General features: G+C 38.3%; 1 protein-coding gene across 2 annotated transcripts in view; it reads right to left on the reverse strand.

Moving 5' to 3' along the window:
* The window catches only part of IMPG1 (interphotoreceptor matrix proteoglycan 1), a 128,180-nt gene that overhangs the window by 37,151 nt on the left and 71,251 nt on the right, over positions 1-19,778 (reverse strand). The window lies entirely within an intron of this gene.

Genomic DNA, 19,778 nt, shown 5'->3' on the forward strand with positions numbered 1-19,778 from the left:
ATTAGGACTCCTTGCTTTCATTGCTGAGGGCACAGGTTCAATCCCTGGTCAGGGAACTAAGATCCTGCAGGCCACGTGGCACAGTCAAAAAACAAACAAACAAAAAAACAAATTGGTACAGAAAAGGCAGGCAGCTTCCCACACCTAGGGAGTCAGAGGGTGGGTCCCTATACCCATTTTATTCAAGCCCAATACTTCTGGATATGCGAGACTGAAAGAGCACCAATTGCCCAGAATTTCAGGAATTACTGCCCAGTGAGACACAGCACATCTAGGGACAAGGTGTTAAAAACTGACTAGGTCAGCAGGTGGTAGCAAACCATAGATGGCTTTGGGATAGACTTGGATCCCACATCCCCATCTGGAACTTCCAGATAATTAGCTGTGCTCCTTTGACCCAGAAATTTTATTTACCTTCCAGTCATGCAAGCCTGAACTTTATGCAATTGGATTTTGGGGATCTCAGTTATCACATTTTGGTAGTTTCGCTAATTGAAATTTAAGGTATGCTTTTCCAAAATTGGATACTCTGACTGAATAACTCGCCTATTTGCAAAATGATACTGAGAGTGTGAAGGTGTTGGTTACACATATAGTTTGAACTTTGTATTGGCCATACAACTAAATATTTGATAATATTTACAGGTTTTTTTCATTCCTACATGATTATACTTTGATAATACCACCACTTTGCATTGCTTTCTTGAGTAAGTACTTATTGAACTACTGAAGTCCACTCCCTTTTTGGTGCAAAATTAAAGTCGATAAGTATTTATGAACTAAGAAAGTGGTTATATGAAGCTTTCAGGTAAAGAGATGGTGGGTTATTAAAATATTCCAATAAACCTAAATCCAGAGCCACTGACAGACAATATTTAAGGCATCAGGTAGATCAAGACAGGGAGCTTTCTGTGATTACTTCAGTGGCATTTTGGCAACTATGTGGGAAAGCTGTTGTAAAATCCAAACGCTAAGCATGATAAATGGACTGTCTGGATGCAGATATAATCTTTGGACTCTCAGTCAGCTAATTTACTAGAGTGCAATCACCCAAACTGAAATTCCAAGTGATAAACAGCTCTGAAAGGTAGAATCATATTACTTTTATTAGTTTCTTAAAATAAAACCTGTCTGTGGTGAATTGTAACCAGATTTCAGAGAAGCACCCCATTTTCTTTCTCCTGGAAAGGATGCCTAGGTGTGTCTACCCATAATTCACTCAACGATCAGAAATGATGCTTCCTAACATCCAAGATCTTTCTGGATATACACTTGTAGTTTTATTCAAATCTCCATTGCTATGGACTGAATACTAGCATCCTTCCAAAATTTATATGTTGAAGTCCTCATCTCCAGTGTGACTGTATTTGCTGGTAGGGTCTTTGAGAGGTAAGTAGGTCAGGAGGGTGAAGCCCTCATGAATGGGATTAGTGCCTTCATAAATAAGAAGAGACATGAGAGAGATGATCTTTCTCTCTCTGCCACTGAGGATACAGCAAGAAGGCATCTATGTGCTAACCAGAAAAAAGGTCCTCACCAGCAACTGAATCAGCCGCAATTCAGTCTTGGCCTTCCCAGCCTCCAGAGCTGTGAGGAAGAAATTTCTGTCATTTAAGCCACCCAGTCTGTGCTGTTTTGTTATAGCAGCCCAAGCTGACTAAGACATCCTTGAAAAGATCTGGGATGAGTAAATTGAAGGCCTCGAGTACTATCAGTGGTTTGATTTGACTTTGTGCTGTGGGGAAATGCATTGGAATCTGTGCTCCTAGGATGTGATCTCAGCACTCCTCCAGATGATCACGGTCAGGGAAGAAGCACAATGACGTGTGTCTTCTTTCCACTCCAGGCCAGCATCTCATTACTCATCCCTTTCTCACTATAGAGATTTTAGTCAGGTTAAAACAGTCGGCTGCTTATGTCATCAACCAGCAAACATGAATTTCTAACTCTTTCCCTTTGCAGCATCTTAACTTTAATCATTCACATTCATAATAAACCCAACCGAGTTGTTTCACTGATAGAGCACTTGGCTATTTAAATGTACATTATTAGATAAAATACAGGATTCCCACTGCAACATACTTAGACTAAAACATTATTTGTTGTTTATCTGAAATTCAAATTTAACTGGTTATCTTGTATTTTTCTTTGCTGAATCTAGCAGCCCTATTTCAGTGTGATTTTTAAAGTCTCTTTACATTCTCTCGACTTGACATTGAAACTACTAAGGCTATAGTCAATTCCTTCTAATTAAAAATATCATCCAAACCTTACTGCCACTTATAAATGTATTTTAAATAATTATTCATAAGATTCTTATACAAAAGACATGGCAGCAACAAAGGCCATTCTGACCCTAAGTTTTTACACCGCAATGGAGAAGGCAAGCACGAAAAGCCAAGGCAATTTATTTCATCATAAGTTGTGCAAAACAGATTCAGAATAACTTGACTTTTTAGCTGTCATGTTAGAGCATGTGCGTGGTTCTCGTGAGGGTGTGAGGTATGTTTATATGTATGTGTGCCCTGAGGGGGCTGCTGGTAGAGGCCCAGCTGCTGGGTGTAAAGGAAAAGACTATGTGGTCACTTTCTGGGCAGGAGATCTGCCCCCAAACAAAGGCCACCGATGAAATGCTCCAAACCAAAGTGGATGAACTCAGGTCCAGCTGAAGCCCAAGGGGAGATTAGCTGGTAACAGGTGAGGATGGGCTCAGTGTGAGCAGTGGGAAGCCCCACCAGTAGCCAGAGGAAGCCACAGTGAGGTGCGAGGCAAGTGCAGATGAAGGGTCATTCTAAACACTGCTGGAAAGGGTTACACATCTACATGTACACACTAACCATAAACATCAGGAGGTCACCTGGTTTATGTTTAAAAATCTGAAAACAAAGATTCTACAATCTCCTTTAGATGTTCAGGTGACATGACCGGCAGGTTTTAATTCTATGTCAACAAAATCCAATCTTATTTATCACAACAGAAAAGTCATCTTCTTTTTTGGCATGTTATAGAGATAGGACATACGTGTTTACTATTCATTCATTCAACAAATAGATGTTGATGGCCTACTATGTGTCAGGCACTGTTCCAGGTGCTGGGATACCTCAGCAAACAAAACAGATAAAAATATCTGGCTCTGAGAACTTTACTGTCTAGTGGAGGAAGACAGAAAATAAACATAATAAACAAAAGGAAATATATTGTATACCAGGTGGTGATAAGAGCTAATGAAGTAAAATGAAGAAGGAAAGAAGGTGGGAATACTGAATTAGCAATTTTTTAGGGTGGTCACTGAGAATGCAATATTTGAGCAAGACCTGAAGGAGGTGAGAGAGTTTAGCCGTGCAGCAATTGAAAATAAGAGAGCCAAATGGGGCTTCGTAGGTGGTGCAGTGGTTGAGAATCCGCCTGCCAATGCAGGGGACATGGGTTCGATCCCTGCTCCAGGAAGATCCCACATGCCGCGAAGCAACTGAACCCATGCACCACAACTATTGAGCCTGCGCTTTAGAGTCCGTGAGCCACAGCTATTGGGCCTGTGTGCTGCAACTACTGAAGCCTGCGCGCCTAGAGCCCATGCTCCGCAACAAGAGAAGCTGCAGCAGTGGGGAGCCCGTGCGCCACAATGAAGAGTGGCCCCCGCTCACCGCAACTAAAAAGAAAGCCCGCGCACAGCAAAAAAAGACCCAATACAGCCAAAATAAATAAATAAATAAATAAATAAATATATATATATATATATATATATATATATAAAAGAAAGCCAAATGAAGAAGTGTGTCTCTCTTACTCCAGGAACAGCTAGCTGGGAGGGCAGCATGGCCAGAATAAAGTTTTATGCTATCAATCAAGTGTGAAGGTGACTAAAGATATTTTTAAACACATAACATCTCAAAAAAATTCCTCCCAGGCACCCTTTCTTAGGATGTGTTTACCTAAAATGATAGGGTAAACCAAGAAATAGGAAGACATGGGATACTGAAGAAAAGTTAGGGAAATCCCCAAGAAGAAAGTGAAGGGGTCTCTCAGAGGGAGAGATATTGCAGGTGTAAAAGGCAACTAGGTACATGGGATGTTTGTATCACCAAGACCTCTGGCATTGTACCAATTTTTTTTAACTTGAGAAAACTACTAAAAGATGTGCTCCATGAAACAAGAGAGTAAACTCAGAGAGGCCTCAGATCAAGGGATCAGGGAACCCACCTCAGGAGAAATTCTAAGGATGACAGAAAATGGAAATCCCAGGTGACAACTGTCCAAAAGGCCTAGAAAGCAACAGTCCAGAGAAAAGAGAAGGAGGTCTCTGAATATTGGAAGTGATGTTACCTGATGTGGAAAATTATATTGGAAATTTCAATGCAAAATTTGGGACGAATTGGCAATAAGTACAAAGCGCGTTAAGCAATTAAAAAAAAATCAAAGAAAACATTAATTTCAGGAAAACAGAAAGTAAACGTATTTAGAGCAAATGTCGGCTGTGAATACATAATGTAAACACTGAATATTGATTCAATAATAATTATCACCATATGGAGAGGGAAGGGTGTTGTAAGAAACTAAATGCTCATTTGCAATAATAGGAAGTCAGTAAATAATATATGAAACAGATGACTCAAAAGATATATATTATTTAAAAATATGGCAAGAATAAATGCCAGAAGAAATAGCTGAGTTAAAAGGGAGTACTTTTGGTAAGTGGGATTGCACAGTAGGGAAGTGTGAGATAGCAAAATGCTGTATTTGTCAGAGTACTTTAATATGACTTGGCTTTAGAAATACTAAACTTTTTTTTTTTTGAGACAATTGACTATTCAAATGCAGTTCTAAAAACAGTAGAGGGGGCATCAGTGAAAATGGTAGAGGAGGAAACTCCGAAAGTCAAGTTGTCTTCACATTTGAAAGTTACAGGTAGTAAGTAGCTAGGATACAATAAGAAATACATATTTGTCTCAGCCTCCAGTTCCTGACACGGAGCTCCTAAATTTCCGAACCTTGGCAGCAGCTAGAAAAGTATGCAGTCAAACCTGTTCCATGGAGAAACTGGGAGCTGTGTGTGTTTGCCTGCTCCGTCTGTGCTGAACCCCAGAGGATGGCCACAGGAAGTGCTTGGTGCCCATTTAGAACTGCCTCTTTTGTTTTCTGTGGTTCTGGGGGACTGTGAATGTGGAGCTCCACTGGCTGCCAGAGCTGGGTGATTTGGGAGCCATAAACGATGGGAAGCCCCAGTTTATGGCTGGTTGATCAGAAGTATGAGTGACAGCCTGGGACTTTGGTGTCTATAGTAGGGGGCAGTCTTGTGGATCTGAGCTCTTTACCTGTGGGATCTGCACCAACTTCAGGTGTTTAGTGTCATAATTGAGTTGTAGGACACCCAACTGATGTTTGGAGAGTAGAGAACTGGTTGATATAGGAAAATCTCCTATACATTTGATTTTAGAAGTGCTGTGAATCGAGAAATAGTTCTTCTCTTAGCAGCCAAACCCTCAGGAGCTTTGGTACCCGTGATCTCTTCCTGAAGCAATTATCTGAGGATACACACCAGCCAGTGAAAAGGTACATCGAAACAGAGAACTCAGGAATGCAGAAGCTGTGATAGAAGTTTTGAGATTGAGCCTTATATCCATTTAAATATGAAAATCTGTCCAAGAAGCCATGGGAGTTGTGGTTGCAGAATCAATTTTAAATTTATAAACCCCGACAATATAAAATACTCACCTAATTATCAAACTTGGGATGTGGGGGAGTGAAGATGGCTGGACTATGATAATCTTCTGATAATCTTACCTTTTATAAAAATACATCAAAAATGCTGTCTAATGTTGGTACATAGAGTGTAAATGATAATGACTCTGAATTAATATTTTAGGTAATCCTTTTTCTTAGCCTTTAGGGATCTTTTAAGAATGAGTATCTCATAAAGTAAGGAGATATTTATCTGAAATTCAGCAATTTCTGGAGTTTTATTTCAGTTTCATTTTCTTGTGGTAAAGTCAAGCAAAATTAAATGCAGTCCATTTTATTTGAGTGGCATTCCAGCAAAATTTCATGTTTGTAAAAGCACTTCTATCTAGCCTATCTTTTAATGTATTGAGAGAGAGCTGGAAAAATAGATTTAACACATAGTTATTTCCGAGTAGCACAGTTTTAACATTATTTTGTCTTCCTTTTTTGGTAATTTTCTTCATCCTTTAACATTTTAAATAATGAGCATGTATTATTTAAAAATAAAGGTAATTACTATTTTTTAAAAGTCTATTGTTTAGTCTCAACATAAATATACATAATTTTTTTTTTTTGGTGAAGCTTGAAGTTGCTGAAATCTCCGATATTATATTTTTGTGTACCATGAAATATATAAATGCAAATTACATAAATATACATTTACAGACATATACAATTTTAAAAGTTTTTCTTACAGATGTTATTTTAGATTTTTGTAAACTTCAGATAAAAAAGTCTCCTTGGTTAACTGAGGTAAATGTGAAATTTCGCATGTATCTTTATTAAATAAAAGTCTTAAGCAGAAAGCCACCACAGAAGTAAAAATATTTTTCTCCAAATATTTGTTAACAGTAAAATAACATTTGGATTAACACTGAAATTGTTCAACTTAATTCCTACACCCTGGAGGACTTCATTGTGCTTTCTTACTGTTTTAGTTAGATGTTTCTGTGGGGTTATTGCCTCAAAATCTAGTCTTAGACTCTTGAGAGGCAGGGGGAGGGATGGATTGGGAGTCTGTGATTAGCAGATGCAAACTATTGTATACAGAATGGATAAACAACAAGGTCCTACTATACAGCATAGGAAACTATATTCAATATCCCATGATAAACCATAATGGAAAACAATATGAAAAAGAATGCATATGTATAACTGAATCACTTTGCTGTACAGCAGAAATTAACACAACATTGTAAATTAACTATACTTCAATAAAATAAATTAAAAAAAGAATCTTGAGAGGCAGGACTGAGGATGAGATAGGAGGAAAGTAATATTTGTTTGGCACTTGTTATGTTCTAGGTACTGTACAAGGGATATTTTAAAAAAATCTTCATTTACTTTAAGCTATTTTATGTTTCCACCTGATTTTACCCTCTGCACTCACTACTTGATATCTTTGAAATATCTAATTATGTCTTCTTAAGCGATTAAAGTGAGTAATTAAGAGAGGTGGCCCAAGGCTACAGAGATGAAGTTCCCCTGACACTCATCATCAGAATGAACTATACATGTCAGTGTATTTTAACAAATCATCAAGCAAGGCACATTTTTTCCAGTTTAGTTTATTGTACTTTCCCCTCATTAAACAAAAATGCCTGATCTGTGATATCTTATTAGACTTAATCCCTGCCTCATATAATATAAAAATTACAGAGCTCTGAGTCACACCTGATTACTTCCTCTCTTCACTGTAACATAATTTCTAATAGTTTTCAGTTTAGCACCAGCCCTCTGGGAGGAAATTGTGAGCATGACATGGAGAAAGAGAGTGTCTACCCCTGGTTTGTAAGTGACAATAAAGTTTGTGATTGCCTTCACTGAAGAAATGAATATTTTGGGACAAGTGAAGTAATTGTGACATGAATTGGACATGCAGTGATGTAGCTTTTAATAGCATGGTCATAGTTCAGCTCTGAATGGTTTCTGAATCATTTATTCCAAGATTATTGAAAAGGCTGTGTTTTTCCAGCTTTAATTTGCAAAGTGAAATAATCGATATATTTTTCTCTCTACTGATAATTTCATATGTACCTGAGGGAAGAATAAAGATTAAGATGACATAAAATGTGCATTTGGGACTGAGAAAGGCCCACAACATGTTACATGGTGTGGTAGTCTCTAATAGGGTCACTGATGAGCCTTACTTCCTGTTATTAATATCCCTGTAGGGTCCCCTCCCACACTGCAGAGGGCTGACTCCCATAGAATGCTATGGAACTGATGACGCTTGATTCTGAAGGTAGGTCTTCCACCTCACTCCCTTGAATCAATTGCTCTGGATGGAATCAGTTGCCCTGTTGTGAGGACACTCATGCAGCCGGGTGGAGAGGCTTGTATGAGGAAGAACCTAGGCCCTCTTGTGGCCAGTTTGCAAGACATGTGGGTCATCTTGCAAGTAGATCCATCAGCCCCTGTCAAGCCTTAAGATTAAAGCCTCAGTTGACATCTTGACTGCAACCTCATGAGCGACTCTGAGCCTGCACCACCAAGCTAAATTATTACATAGATTTTGGACCTACAGAAACCGGGAGAGGCAATAAATGCTATTGTTGCTTCCAGCCACCAAGTTGTAGAGTCATTTTATATGCAGCAACAGATAACCAATCCATATAGAACCCCTTAAAGGCCTGACCTTGCAGGATTTTAGGTCTCCCAGTCTCTGACTCTGGCTTTTATCAGAATACCACAAAGGATCTGGCTTTGCTTTAGGATATCCTTTTTTTTTTTTTTAAATAAAGGAAAGTTTTTGCTTTTCTTTTTACATTGAAGTATAGGTCCCCCTCCGCCGCCCCCCATCGCCAACGCTGTATGGCTTGTGGGATCTTAGTTCCCCAACCAGGGATTGAACGTGGGCCCCAGCAGTGGAAGTGCTGAGTCCTAACCACTGAACCACCATGGAATTTCCTACTGAAGTATAGTAGATTTACAATGTCGTGTTACTTTCAGGTGTACAGCAAAGTGATTCAGTTTTTATATATATATATGTATAAATTTATGTATAAATATATAACTTCTTATATATATTCTTTTTCAGATTGTTTTCCCTTATAGGTTCTTACAAAATATTGAGTAGAGTTCCCTGTGCTATATAGTAGATCCCTATTGGTTATCTATTTTATATATAGTAGTGTGTATATGTTAATCCCAAACTCCTAACTTATCCCTCCTGCCTCTTCCCCTTTGGTAACCATAAGTTTGTTTTCTATGTCTATTTTTGTTTTGTAAATACATTCATTTGTAGTACTATTTTTTTAGATTCCACATATAATTGATACCATATGATATTTGTCTCTTTCTGTCTGACTTACTTCAGTTAGTATGATAATCTCTAGGTCCTTCTGTGTTGCTGCAAATGGCATTATTTGAGTAATATTCTTATATATATGCACCCCCCCCCCACATCTTCTTTATACAATAGTTGTTCTTAAACATATCTTTCTTCTTTTACAGGAATGTATCATAATTTACCTAAAATATGCTGAAAGGCTTTATCAGTATTCTAATCTGCAGTGGGGACATTAGATGCCAACTCATTTACAGGGCAGCGTTTTAGAACAGGGTGTGTGTTTGTGTTTGTGGTGGGAAGAAGGGGAGGAGTGAGTGGAAGGGAGGACAGAGAGACAGACATAGCTTTGTGTTCAGGAATGTGCTTTCTATCCTCAATGTTGCTGCTCTCTATCTAATCTAGGTTGCCACAGGCAACCTCCATGCCAGGTGTCCCCAGCCCAACCAACTCATTACCTCTTTTCCTAACAAATATTTTGTAATGCTCTCCTTATGATCCTGAAATGAGCTTCCTCAAGAATATAATCAAGCAAACACACACTTTAAAAAAAGTCAGTGCATTGTTCAAAATGTTATGTAAATGGGGGGTGGGGGGAGGGAGGGAAGGCATAGTTAGGGAGTTTGGGATTGACATGTATACAGGGCTGTATTTAAAATGGATAACCAACAAGGACCTACTGTAGAGCACGGGGAACTCTGTTCAATATTATGTAACAGTCTAAATGGGAAAAGAATTTGAAAAAGAATAGATACCTTATATGTAGAACTCAATCACTTTGCTGTACACCTGAAGCTAACACAACGTTATTAATCAACTATACTCCAGTATAAAATAAAAAGTAAAAAAACTGTAACAGAAAGGAGAAATAAAAGGAAAATAATTTATAATAGCATAATATATAACTCAAAAGGCATTATGGCACCATAAGACATAATAAAGTAGTTAGATTCCTATTTGTACTTATAGGTAAACATCTATAAACATCACTGTAGATTCCACAGCTACAAAGGCAGACAGATTCAGATGTTGTATTGGCCACATAAACACAATGATCACCACTGTCATAAGAGAAGTAAGTGATTTTCTGAATTGGTAGCTAACACTTCATAAAGTTCATTATACACATTAGTTGAATTTGCAGAAAGCTCAGGTTAAATTAAATTTTGCAAAATACACTTTGCAAATTATACTTACATAAAAAAAGAAGTGTCAGGAAAGAATGTGAAGTATTTAACTGCCTTATCTAGTGCACTTTCTGGGTTTTCTGATCTGTAGGGGTCTGTGCCTTTTATGGTTTTCGGAATCTTTTAGTTGTAATATACTTAGAGTAATGGAAATTATTCTTGTCCATGAAAGACAAAACGTGTTCATCAGGTGGAATATACTTGACTATTTCCATGTGCATATTGACCAGTTTTGCATATACTTGTAAGTTTATTTCTTCATTTCTAATTGCTTATTGTGTGTTGTTTGAATTCTCCTTCAAACTGGTCATAACATCTTGTTTCCACATCAGTTAATTTGTTAAATATAATCTTTGACTCATGTTCATCTTATATTTATATGATAGTAATGATTTATCTATTAAAAGTTTTACTTTAACAAGGGTTAAGGTCCAGGCTTAGAAATTTATAGTTCCCCACCCCCCCATATACATAAATATCTGGCACGATATACAAAAGTATTGATGGAAGCAAATAGATTCTTTGTTGTGAAGTCTCCTTCACTCAAATTCTCAAGACACATCCTACAGGACAGTATTGCTCCACTGAAAATTACTCTTGACAATGTTGAACTTGACCTGAGCTTTACCAAAAAATAGCTATGGTTAAGGACCCCTTCTCACCTCAATTTGTTTTGCTTTCTGAAACCTCCCCACCCCTTTTTGTTCTGGGAAAGGGCTAACTGCAAAGAATCCTCCATCCTCATGTGGCTTAGATGAGATCACTGTCCTCATGTGACTTAAATGAGACTCAATTTCCACTCTTTCTCCTGACTCCCATAAGACTCAGCCTCTATGAAACCTAAGCCCACTTTTTCTCTTTGACACATTCCTCACTAATGAATGTTCCCCCTATTGTAATAGTCTGAATGAAAGTGTGTCCTTAATGGTCTGGTATATTTTCATTACACACTGCTCTAGGCTCTAATTTTTCCAAATTATATGTATGCATGAATTCATACATTCCCTAAAACAATCATCCCTCACATTTATTGAATACCTACTATATACTGGTATAAAATGTAATTTAAATCAATCGCTAGAGATGCATTTATGGTTATTTTTAAGGTATGTTGGCTTAAAGTCAAGGACTGGAACAGCAAACCCAGAGAAGTAATTTTTCAGTTAATTCAATGGTCATTTTTTAATAGAGAACCAGTGGAATCATTGTTTAAAAGTTTTCTGGAATCCTGCTTTTTCCCTAAAATTAAGCTTTCTGTATATTCAAGAAAGCGTGGAAGAAGAGTAAAAAAAGCACTGGAGTTGGAATATTTGAATATTTGATTCAATTCTGCTTTTACTTTATTTATTCATTTAACTAATATTTATTGCATATTGAGTTGTGCCAGGCATGCTCTTATTTTTTGGTTACATGGTACTTACCAGGCACAATTATTTTTATTTTTTAGATTTTTAAACTTTTTTTTAAATTGAAGTATAGTTGATTTACGATGTTGTGTTAATTTCTGCTGAACAGCAAAGTGACTCAGTTATACACATATATACATTCTTTTCATATTCTTTTTCATTATGCTTCATCCCAGGAGACTGGATATAGTTCCCTGTGCTATACAGTAGGACCTTGTTTTTTATCCATCCTATATTTAATAGTTTGCATCTACTAACTCCAAACTTCCAGTCCATTCCTTCCCCCAGGCACAATTCTAAGCATTGCACATACTAACTAAATCTTCACAAGAACCCCATGAAATAAGTACTATTATGACCATTTCACAGATGGAAAACTGAGGCAGAGAGAGAGGTTAAAGGACTCGCCCAAGGCTGCAAGTGGTTAGCTGGGATTTGGACGCACAGTCAGACTCCAGAACCCTCCTTACTGCACTGCTGACACTGGAGTGGTGAACACAACGGTCCCAACCCTTGTCTTCAGGGAACTTTCCACCTTCAAGCAGTAACCATACAATCACAAGTGTGCCAAGTGCCAACAAAGAAGGACACTGAGGTGCTTTGGGAGACATAAAGGGGAGGACTAACTCTCATTAGCTGGTGGGACTATGTTTGTGAAATAAGACTGATAAGACCTGCCCTGCTGGCTTTAGGGATGTGGTGAGGAGCAAAGCCAAATACAAGAAAACAAAATTTAGCAAGTGCAATTCTTTGAACCACAAACTGGGGTCATTTGTAGCAACCAAACTGGTGTACCCTGGAGACGCAAGTCTGGCTTTAGGAGAGAACCTCTTCAGAAAACAGCCTTGAGCAATTTGGACTGAACTACTAAGATCAAAGCAAGGGTTATTTTTTAAAAATAATGCAAACATTTCAGTGCAGATTTGAAAATTGCTTACCTCCCAAAAAGTTTTCATTCAGAATATCATCAAAACATTGAAGGTATGCTTAATGAGGATTTTCTTAATTGCTATAAATATTCAGTAGTTTAAATGAAACTAAAGTTGATTGAAAAGTCGAACATGTATTTTAAAGGATGATCAGAGAATATCAGAGAATATTGATTTTTATGCAGACTTGTTTTTCTACCAGTAAATGGAAGAAATGCAGACTGAATAAGAATTTTAGAGGGATGCCGCCTTTTCTTTGGGGGAAGTAGGAAGCTGTAAAATCACAGGGGAGTCAGATCTAAAACGGAGCATCTCTATTGGCTTGGAAATGCTTGTGCCAGGAACACGTGCTCCCTTGGGGCTGAGCCCCGGCCTTTGTTTAAGTGAGATCCTTGCCCAGAGGACCCTGCACAAGCCAAATAAGGACTCATGTTTGGTCTGTGAATGAGAAGCTAACAACCAGGGTCAGTTAGTGGTGGTCAGTCACTGGCATGTGCCCAGCTCCTAGAACAGGTAGAGAATACGGGTTACAAAACGGGGTCTGGCCATGTCCTAAGCACATCTGAAATACAATGAGTTCTGTTCAGAGTATATCTCTGATGTTTTGGAAAAGCACATGAAAAGATGCTCAACATCACTAATTATTAGAGAAATGCAAATCAAAACTACAATGAGGTATCACCTCACACCAGTCAGAATGGCCACCATCAAAAAATCTACAAACAACAAATGCTGGAGAGGGTGTGGAAAAAAGGAAACCTCCTACACTGTTGGTGGGAAATTGGTACGACCATTATGGAGGTTCCTTAAAAAACTACACATAGAGCTACTATATGATCCAGCAATCCCACTCCTGGGCATATATCTGGAGAAAAACATAATCTGAAAAGACAGATGCACCCCAATGTTCCTTGCAGCATTATTTACAACATCTAAGATGTGGAAGCAACCTAAATGTCCATCAACAGAGCAGTGGATAAAAAAGATGTGGCATATATATACAGTGGAATATTACTCAGCCATAAAAATGAATGAAATAATGCCATTTGCAGCAAGGTGGATGGATCTAGAGATTGTCATATTAAGTGAAGTAAATCAGTCAGAGAAAGACAAATATCATATGATATCACTTATATGTGGAATCTAAAAGCAAATGGTACAAATGACCTTATCTACAAAACAGAAATAGAGTTACAGATGTAGAAAACAAACTTATGGTTACCGGGGGTAAGGGAGGGAAGGGAGGGAGATTGGGACTGACATACACACTACCATATATAAAATAGATAACTACTGTATAGCACAGGGAACTCTACTTAATACTGTGTAATGGCCCGTATGAGAAAAAAAATCTAAAACAGAGTGGATATATGTATATGTATAACTGATTCACTTTGCTGTACACCTGAAACTAACACAACATTGCAACGATACTCCAATAAAAATTTTTAAAAAAGTGAATTGTAGTTTAGTTTGTCAGGAATAATTGTGAAAGACTGTGATATGGGTGTAAAACACTACTGGGTGTCTTTTCAAAGGAATTCTGCATCAATGAGCAGATTTTGGGGGGTTGTCTAATTTTAGAGAGTTTTGTGCTTTTCATTGTCTTGGGCTAGTTTACAACTCCATAAGCTATAGGAAATTAAAGGTAATGCAATTATTCTAGTCCATAGAGATGGAAGCGAAGTTTGTTTGCTGGGGAGGCCATTGATTTCCCACCTCTGGAAGAGATGATTCCAAACTATAATTTACTGCTGGGTAGATTTTGACCAGTTTTGCGTCAATTTCCAAATTTGTGTCAATGTTCCTGACTGCCTATATCAGGGGTTGGCAAACTTTTCCTGAGAAGGGCTGAGTAGTAAATATTTTAGGCTGTATAGCTCACCAGGTCTCTATGGCAACCACCCAGCTATGCTATTGTAGCTCTAAAGTAGCCATAGTAGATCAAGGGGCTTGGCTGTGTTCCAGTAAAACTTATTTATGGGTGCTGGAATTGAATTTCATGTTATTTTCACGTCACAAAATATTATGATTCTTTTGATTTTTTCAGCTATTTAGAGATGTAAAAACCATACTTAACCTGCAGGCTGTTGGGAAGCCAGTTGTGGGCTGGGTTTGGCTGTTGGTTATCTATCCCTGGCTTATTATTTTGCCTGTCTTTGAATTCTCTTTTGAATCAATTGTAATATCGTATTCATTCCCTCATTAACTAATGAGTTAAATGAAATCTTTGACATGTGTTCATTTTATATTGGAATGAGAGTCATGATTTTACCCCTTTGGGGAATTATTTTTTTACCATTTGCCAAAGGTAGTTAATGGAATTCAGTTGAAGTATTTGGAGACCATGAATCAAGAGGCTGAGAGACTATGTCCTGAGTGAATATTAGAATCCTGGCAAGTTTTCAGAACTGTATCAATATCTGGGCCCTTCTGCAAAGGAACTGAATTCGCCAATTAGAGCCTCCGGAGAGGGCCCTGCCTTGGTATGTTTGAAAAGCTTTCCAGGTGATTCTATTTAACATGCAGTCAGGATGGAGAACCAGTACATTTGAGGAAGTGGCATTTAAAAAAATTACTTGGTATAGCAAAAGCAAGCTGTTACTTTGAGATACACAGCATAAAATAAATAATGGATAGAACTCCTGTAATACCAGTAAATGATACTATTCTCTATTCTTTTAGTTTAAGGCATAACAGAAAGATCCAATTATATAGAACAGAAGATTATAAGATTATGAATTGATTTAATTAATCTCAAAGTTTTTCTGTTTGTTTGGAAATTGGCAAATTAAGATTATTGCCAAAGACTCAAACATTAATTTTAATTATTGAAACCTCACTTCATTCCATAAAGAACTCAAGGTGGACTACACACCTAAAAGCAACCTGTGAAATGTGATTTTTGACTTCATCTCATTCTTAGTTTTTTGGAGAGGAAAACTTGGAGAGTCTTTTTTAAAAGCAGGAACCTTAAATTTTCCAAATCTCAAAGTTTTGAGTGCCTTCATGGTGCACTCACTAATTGTGATGGCTTAGCTCTGAAATACCAAGTAATTCTATACTGATCTGGCTCTTTATACCTTGCAAAGTATTTCTATGTATTTTATGCAAAATGATCCTCCAAGGTTTTAATAAATCTTATAAAAATTAATTACATTGCATAAAATTTGTAATTTATTTTCCCTATGAAACCAAAACTCTTCTCATTATTTGATTCAACGTCAGTTAGTCAAATACTCACTAAATACAAGCTCTCTTGGCCTCTTGTCTTGGTTCGCCCTCCCCCTCTTTGTGTGTTGTCAGAGTCTGGTTCTGTCTCTCCCGACTCTCTGACATTCACAGGCAGTGTACCTGTGTGGGCTGCAGTCCAGATTATGCATTTTTGTGCTTTCTCCATCTTTCCTTTTAGTGAGTCCCAATGTACTCTTTTATTGCTGGCATATTTTGTTATTGCTTTCTTTTCTCATTGCTCATTCTTTATTTCATTTATGTCTATGAACTCCCTTTGAGAAAGGCAAGGTAGGCATGGTTATTCCACTTACTGACAAAGACTCTGAGAAAACCTAAGAGTCCTACTCAAAATTAACTTACGACAGGCTCAGCACTGAAGTTCAATTATCCTAACATATCCATTTTATTTCCACCATAAAACCCCCAAAGGTTGTTGATGTTCCCCTCTGCTAGGGCTTCATTCATTCATGTGTGCATGCTTGCATTCATTCAATAAAAACTATTCAATATCTACCAACCACTAGGTACTTACAAAGCAACGAGCGAGCAGCAATGAACACGATACATACATTTGCTGCCCCATTGCTTACAGTAGCTGAAAATACGGCAACAGTGCCCACCTATTTAGCATCTCCTGTGTATGTAAGTTATTGTATTTAAAGGTCACATTCAACTTATAAGGTACTATCACCTCCACTGTGCAGGTAAAGAAACTGAAGCATAGACAGGTGAATAAGCTCTTAATAGAGTCAGTAATGGGTACTTAATAGGGCTGGCATTGGGACAACATACCCATGGTCTCTGGGAACAACTGGTAGTTTAACAAGGTGCTGGAACTAATATATGTCATGAAGAGTTGGATGGAAAAGGGGTGGGGGTGGGGTGGGGTGGGGACAGCCAATGAAGTGGTTCTGCTGAATCTTTGTGAATTACATGCTACTTATAGCACAGAACAATGGCCCTGCCAACCAGGGGCACACGGGTTTCCTAAAACGTGATATAAAACAAAAGGTCAGCCTTTTACTTTTCAGTAATGAATCTCTAAACCACTTGAATCTTATTTTCTTATTTTCCTTAGTTTAGCTGTCTTCAAGTGCTGGGACAGGCAGGTCTACTGACAATGCTGTTGACCACCTCCTTCCCATTTTGGTTAGGGGAAGTCCAGAAGCTGAGATTTGAATCAATATTAAGCAAGGAGTCCAGAGAGACCTTCTTTCAACGAAAACACAGATTTTAGAAGTTTCAAGTCAGGGAAAAATCACATCAGCTACATTTTAAACAGTTGTGAGTCTGACAACTTAGCAACATTCTTGTTTATATTCCTCATAAAATTTCACAATAAAAGAGTAGTTGTATGCATTAGCAATATACTTTTTCTCAGGAGAGCAGCTCACCCTGTTCAACCCCAGGCCTTGATGAGGCTCCTGCTGAAATGAATGAACAGAATGGAAAAACGGGAAGACAGAGGAGTCAGCGCACTTGTGAGGGGAAGAACCAGGTTGAATCAAGCAGGAGAAACGGGACTCGGATTCCACTCAGATTAGCTACTCAAGTTTCCACCTGAAGAGGAGGTCGCACCAAACATGCCTCATGTGTCTCAAGCAAGAATGTTTCAGACCCAATCACACACTTAGGAATGGTGAATTAAAAAAAAAAAAATGTACCACAGAATTAGCAAATTTGAAGGAGAAATTGGGTTTGTGAATACTAAAAAGGGGACAAAATATATTAGATCTGTATCAAAGGTTAACTCATCCTATTTCAGTATTATATATCAAACCTTAAGAAACATTTTTCCAGAAAAATGTAAACATGAGTATCAAGGTATTGTGAATGAAAAATATTTCCTGCCATGTCAGTAAACAAAGGATGGTGTTGCCATGAAGCCATCACATTACAGCCAGCCCGAAGGTGAGCCCTGGTGGAACTCAGGGTGGAGGCGGGATACCCCCCATGTAGCAGTCAGCTGCTGCAGCCACCTGGGCGGTGCACCCCGAGGAGACTCAGGATGAGAAAGCACAGGATACTGGCCCCAGACAGCTGAGGTGCATATCAAAGGAATGATTTCTATGAACTCAGACTCTTATATCTCCCCATACGTAGAAAAGTGCTAAATTTCTTAACTTGAGATGTCTGGTTTTCCTTAATTAACAGTAATTTTTACATTACCAAATGTAAAATAGATGGCTAGTGGGAGGCTGCTGCATAACACAGGGAGATCAACTGATGGGTGATGACCTAGAGGGGTGGGATAGGAAGGGTGGGAGGGAGGGGTTATGGGGATATACGTATAAATACAGCTGATTCACTTTGTTGTACAGCAGAAACTGGCACAACAATGTAAAGCAATTATATTCCAATAAAGAGCTAAAAAAACCAAAAAAAAAAAAAAACCAAAACCCCCAAAAAACAAACACCCAGTAATCTTTCGGTGTTCTGACTACCTGGTCGTTGTTGCAAAACCTCCTATGTAACCAGGCTCCCTCCTTGCCTCGTGCCAGAGCAGTCTCTCAGAGCTATCTGAGATACTGTGTCCCAGCCTTAAGTCCTCAGTTTTGTCCACCAAATAAAATACAGCTCTCAACTTTTAGCTTGTGCCTTTTTTCTGTCGACAGTTTATCAGGAAGAGAAAATGATATGTGCAAAGGCACAGAAGTGGAAGGGAGCAGGACACCCAGAAGATGGGGAATGAGAGCAGCATGACCTGGACATGACTGGATGCGAGCGCAGAGAGGAAAGGGCCAGGGGTGACCTTCAAGTTTCTAGCTCGGGCACTTTCACTGACAGTGGTTGTAGTCACTGAGACAGGAAATACAGCGGGGAATACAGTGTTTCTCACTTATGATCTAAAATGGAGAGAAGAGCTATTCGGTGCATCTTACGGCAAAGTTTAGAAATAAATTAACCCAATATGAAGGCATGAAAAAGCTTTGAAAATGTTAAATAAAGCCCAATGTAACTTACAGCTATTTCTGTGGAAGCAGGGATCTCTAAATGTGTCCCAGGCCCCCAGTAGCACCTGAGCCCCTGGGAGTTTGTTAGAAATGCAAATTTGCCCCACTTCACACCTACTGAATCAGAAACTCTGGGGGAAGGCCCAGCAATCTGTTTTAACAAGCCCTCCAGGGATTCTGATTCATGGAAAAGTTTGAGAGCACTGGAGGTGGAAATGTTCCACAATTTATTATGGGAAACCGTACAGTGACCAAAACACAGTGATGTAGCCCAGCCCAGGTCTGCCCCTGAGCAGGATATAAAACAACATTGTTCTTCTGCTCTCAGTCCTTGGAGTCCCTACTGCATCCACAGGTGCCCCTTCATTATAGTTTACTGGTAAAGACTTGGGTCAAGAAGAACTACATGAACATTTATGATTGATACCAAAATCTGTGAAGTCCCCCAAAAGGGAACTCTTCTTTAGAATTAATTTATTAAAGACAAGGAAATTCAACTTTAGACAGTAGCTTTGTACTCTGGGAAGAGTAAGAATTCCATAGTACGATCACACTGAAATTCCTTCAGAAACATTCTTCCATTTGACATTTAAAATGCTTTTTATGTCCATGAATGTCATTTTGGGAAAAAATTGACATTTTCTGTCATATATCTGTAAAAGCTGTTGAAAAGCAAATACATGTTAAAAAGTGTGTTTCAATTTCCAGAATGTTGTCAGTTCAAGTTGGTTAACATCTTTCTTTGCTTACTTCTTAATGGAATATAAGTCCCCCACAGCAAGAGAACTGGTATGATCGTATTTAGTGATTTTTGCCACGTTGGCAGAAGATATTTGTATTTCAGCCACTTAAAACCATCACTTGCTGACTCAAAGTATTCTGTAAGTTGGTTTTGTAAATACATATTTTGAAGATATTACTAGAGAACATCACATTTTCTCAGCTAGAGGGAATCATTTTGTGCAAAGGAAGGAAGAATGCAAGAGACTGGTTCTAAATTACTGTTTTTAAACAATAGTTTAGAAGCAAGAACTTTTGGGGGGATATCTTAATAGTTCCAG

Source organism: Hippopotamus amphibius, chromosome 6 (genome assembly GCF_030028045.1).
Source record: "Hippopotamus amphibius kiboko isolate mHipAmp2 chromosome 6, mHipAmp2.hap2, whole genome shotgun sequence".
Lineage (NCBI taxonomy): Eukaryota > Metazoa > Chordata > Mammalia > Artiodactyla > Hippopotamidae > Hippopotamus > Hippopotamus amphibius.